Raw genomic sequence first — 4,834 nt, 5'->3', positions numbered from 1 at the left:
CTGTCATAACCCTCCAACCGAAGTAGGATACGGAGGTGTATCCAACCCCAGGAAATTGTATGTAGGAATATAAACTGCGGGGGAGACGCCCATACTGAGCTGTCACCATCAGCGGCCTACAAATCACCCAGAGAATATACCCCCAAATAATGATAAGCGGTAACCTAAGCTCCATGCTTAAATTACTACTTATTACTCTATAGCCTTGCAATCGGTGTAGAGCACCTGAGTCCCCGGACCATAGCTCTCGGCCTAGCCAGAGCAGACTTATGACCCGGTAATCAGACACTATACCAGAATCAATGCAAATCCCAGAAGGTTTAACTACACATATTATACTACTTATTGATAAACTAAGACTGGTACTCATACTCTATGATTGGAATAAAGTACTGAACTTGTATAAAGAAGAATATAATATTGATAAATGGAAGTCTTACAGAGAAGAAAGGAAAAGCTATAGAACCTTTACCAAACTCCCCGAAGCCTCCGCGGACTTGGAAACTATTCTAACACTACTCCACTAGCACTAATACTACTTTGTAGAGAGCTTTGATCCTTGCTTGAGTGTGTGAGGGAATGAATGAGAGGAGGGGTATTTATAGGTGGAGAGGTGCCTTGGGAGTGTGGAGATGCTCCAAGCATCCTAGGAGCATCTTTGCTCTCCTCTTGACATGTGGCATGATGAAGCATCCAAAGAGCATCTTTCTCCCTCCTTGTGACAAGTGTCCATGACGGTTGCTTCAGGTAGAAACGGTCATAACCGCCATTGGATGTCGATAACTACTGGCCTGTGGAATTTCTGGGCCATCTGGGCTGCTTTTGGTTCGGCCGAACCCTGGTCTGGTCCATTTGGCCCAGAACTTGGCAGGTGTACTCCTCGTTTATTCCTTAGCCCAATGGTGTGAATTATGGGCTTGTTTACTCATATTAATTCTGTATTATCAGCCTATCTATCCACAAGTCTACTTCTCGACAACGTCTGATTGATCGTTCATCTATTTTCTGTCGATTCTCCTCCATTTATATGTGCTTCTCCTGCATACATGTTACTAGCATAGTATATAGTGGAAGTAGATATTTTATTTGGAATTTATGCATTGCAAGCATAGCTAGTCTTCATACATTGGGTAATATTGACGGTCGAAACTGGTCGATAACGATCGTCAACAGCGGTGGCCGTTGGCCAGCAGCATCCAACGGCTAGTGCTAACGCCGGAGGGCCGGGCGAAGTTAAAATTGATATTATTATACTGTAAGAATTTGCTACATAATTTAAAATTAGTAGACTAAGCCACCGCATAAACATTAATAACCTTGTAAAAAAAATTACATGGTTTTTTAGTCACATGATTTCATATCCGTGGAGCATTCTTAAGCCGCCATGTGACACTTCAAGAAATTATGGATATTTCTACGAATATTTATACTACTTAAAAAATACGCAGGAGGGATGGTGAACCAATCTAGACGTACTGACACCGCACCCCGCGCCTCCCCCTCTCACGACCCCACCAGCGCCTCCTCTCACGCCCGCACCCGTGCCCTAAAAACGGCCCGCCCCTGCCGCCACGCCCACACCGCCGCCCCTATCATGCCTGCCGCTGCCGCTCCGCCGCCCCTCTCACGCCTGCTGCCGCTGCTCCGCCGCCCCTCTCACGCCGCCGCCCTTCGTGCCGCTCGGGAGGAGTTGCGGCGGGGTCGAGCCCCTCATCGCCGACTACCCTTCTCCGCTCGCAGCCGCCGTCGTAGCGTGCGTCGTCGTCACCAGACACCAGCGATCACCATTCCCTCTGTGTCGCCTCGCCGTCCGTCCATACTACACCTCTGCCGCCGAGCAGCCGCCGTCGTAGCGTGCGTCGTCGTCACCAGCGATCACTATTCCTTCAGTGCCGCCTCGCCGTCCGTCTGTACTCCACCTCTGCCGCCGGGACTCAGGGCCGCTGGCCACCATCTCATTGTCAACTCCCCCGAACAGATCTCCCCAGCCGCGGTCGCTGGTTCTTTTGCTGCAAAACTAAAATGGTCGGGAGAACACCGATGCACTTTATTTTTTATGACCTATACTTGCCTGCTCTTTTCTGCTCACTGGGGATCAATAGGAAATGAATTTCAGACCGATACTAGCCTACTGTTTTAAGTCTCTGCATATGCTGAATCTGAAAGTACCAGCCTGCTCTTTTCTGCTCGTTGGGGATCAATAGGAAATGGATTTCAGACCGATACTAGCCTACTGTTAAAAGTCTCTGCATATGCTGAATCTGAAAGTACCACTTATAGTCATTATAGAACCAAACAGGTTGGAGCTTGCATGCTCAGTTGTGAACAGATGTATTTAGGTGCCAGTCTTGCCCCTGGCTGTGATGCACAATAGCAGGGTTAATCTTGCTAAAAAGTAATTTTCTTGAATTGTATATCTGTTCAGATTAATGAGCCGAGCAAATTTCTGTTGCAGATTTGGCCTGGTGAACCTTATGCAGTTTTCTGTTGCAGTGTTGCTGCAATCTGACACTAGGTGAGTTGTATCTGCTATTCCTTTTCCTGGCTATTTCCAAGTTGCAGTATTGCAAGATGATAACTTTGTTTTACCATGTTTTCTTTGCCACTTAACAAACCTAAACTGGTGAGTCTGTTAATAGCAAGGTATTCTACACAATTTGGTCCAATATGGTTCTGTAGCCCTTCATATATATGAAGATTTCTAAGGATGTAATTATGACCTAATTAATTTACTTGTAGATATAGAAATTTACTGTCATCAGATGCATACCCATTTTAAGATGTTTGAACTTATCTCAATGTTTGCCTGCCGCTGTTTTTTCCAATAAACTGTTGCATACAAGTATATTACAACATACACCAGTGAAAATACACAGTAAATGACATACAAGTAATAGTGATGACTTATGAGCATAAATAAAGCGTGATTCATGTGTCACAATTCACATCCACCAGCACAGAACATGGCAACATGCATGCAACAAAACAACGAAGCAACAACATTACATCAACTCCATGATTTCAAAGCAACCACATACTTTACTCAGTAACTTTCTCGTTAAATTTTGGAAGAGATAAAATGTTACAAAAAGCACGAACGCACTCAGAGAGTTGCTCCTGGGCTTTTGATTATTTGCCTAACAGTTTCACCTCGAGTTTACTTAATTAGCTAAGGTGTTTATCATGGCCTTGCATATCAAAGATACCAAAAGATAGCAATGTGGCGATGCTCCATTCCGTGCGTCGCCGATCAATCAGAGCTGCTGATGATCAGCTCTGCTTAGTTATATGGCGGATCGGCACTGAAATAAGATGGCAAGGGCGCCATTGCCAAATTCACTGAATGAGGAGACGGCGGTGGGAACTTCCTGTGGCCATGCGGTGGGGGTGCGGCAGCTTTGCCGTGAGGCGGTGGCGATGGATACTTGTGCACCGGAGGAGGTGGAGAATGCGGCGAGTAACGGGACGGCGGCGGCGGCGGCAGGTGGTGAGCAGCCGGGGGCGGTGGCGAGGCTTGAGCAGAGGGCAGCAGGTGATGAGGCGGCGGCGAGGCATGAGCCGGGGACGGCGGCGAGGGGTGAGAAAGGGGAGGTGGCGGACTGGGCCGTGTTGGACTTTGGACTTCGAATGACTGGAGAGGGCCATCCGAAGGAATGTTGGAGCACCAACTGCGCCGTGTTGCAGTGAGCTCCAAATTCTAGATGGCGTCGCTTATAATATGGGATGAAGCCTCCATGTCAAAGAGGCAAGCGGTTGAGGCCCTCGATATGAGCATGAGAGATATAATGGGTTGTCCGTGTTCTCCGTTTGGAGGGAAGACGATTGTGTTTGGAGGGGACTTCAGGCAGGTGCTCCCGGTCATTAGGAAGGGCGCTAGGTCTCAGATAACAGATGCCACTCTGCGCAGGTCCTATCTTTGGGATTGTATGGTTCAATTGAAGCTTGTTCGCAATATGAGGGTGCAGAGCGACGTGTGGTTTGCGGACTACCTCCTTCGAGTTGGGAATGGCACCGAGGAGGTGAAACGGATATTTGCATGTCGTGCAAAGAGAATGAAACGGACCTCGAAAGGCTCATCGATACTGTGTTCCCCAACCTAAACGATAATCTTACGAACCCAAACTACATCACATGTAGGACCATAATGTCCACCCGGAATGAGTTCGTGGATCGAATTAACATGAAAATGATTGGGCGGTTTAGAGGAGAGGTGGTGACATATCATAGCTTTGATCGACCAGAGGATGACCCTTATAACTATTACCCGCCTGAATTCTTGAACTCTCTAACTCTAAATGGGCTACCTCCGCATGTGCTTAAGCTGAAGATTAACTGCCCCATCATGCTATTGAGGAACATTGACCCAGCCAACGGACTTTGCAATGGGACAAGGCTGGTGGTTCGTGAGTTCGGAAGAAATGCTATTGACGTAGAGATTGTGGTAGGGCAGCATGCTGGTAAGAGAGTTTTCCTTCCTCGGATACCTCAATGTCCTTCGGATGATGAGATGTTCCCCTTTCGCTTCAAGAGGAAGCAATTTCTGGTTAGATTGAGCTTTGCATTGACCATCAATAAGGCGCAGGGACAAACAATTCCAAATGCAGGCGTCTATTTACCAGAGTCTGTCTTCTCTCATGGTCAACTATACGTCACGTTGTCTAGAGCAACCTCTAGAACAAACATAAAAATACTATCGATGCCGGTAGAAGACAAGAAACAAAAGAAAAAGTCTAAGCGTACTGGCGTGAAGGACAATGAGAAGAAAGGAAAGAAATTGTCTAAACAGACAGCAGCATACACAAAAAATATTGTGTATAGAGAGGTCCTCACAGAT

The 4,834-nt window shown here is 46.9% G+C and overlaps 1 long non-coding RNA gene across 1 annotated transcript; it reads left to right on the top strand.

Annotated features, from left to right (window-relative positions):
- The first annotated feature begins 1,458 nt into the window (after positions 1-1,458).
- Positions 1,459-3,952, top strand: LOC136355061 (uncharacterized). Its single transcript, XR_010739116.1, has 2 exons — positions 1,459-2,025; positions 2,456-3,952. It is a non-coding gene; the product is annotated as an uncharacterized lncRNA (long non-coding RNA).
- The last annotated feature ends 882 nt before the right edge of the window (positions 3,953-4,834 follow it).

Source organism: Oryza sativa, chromosome 2 (genome assembly GCF_034140825.1).
Source record: "Oryza sativa Japonica Group chromosome 2, ASM3414082v1".
NCBI lineage: Eukaryota > Viridiplantae > Streptophyta > Magnoliopsida > Poales > Poaceae > Oryza > Oryza sativa.
The sequence above is the reverse complement of the archived record's forward strand: the minus strand, read 5'-3'. Positions and strand labels throughout refer to the sequence as shown.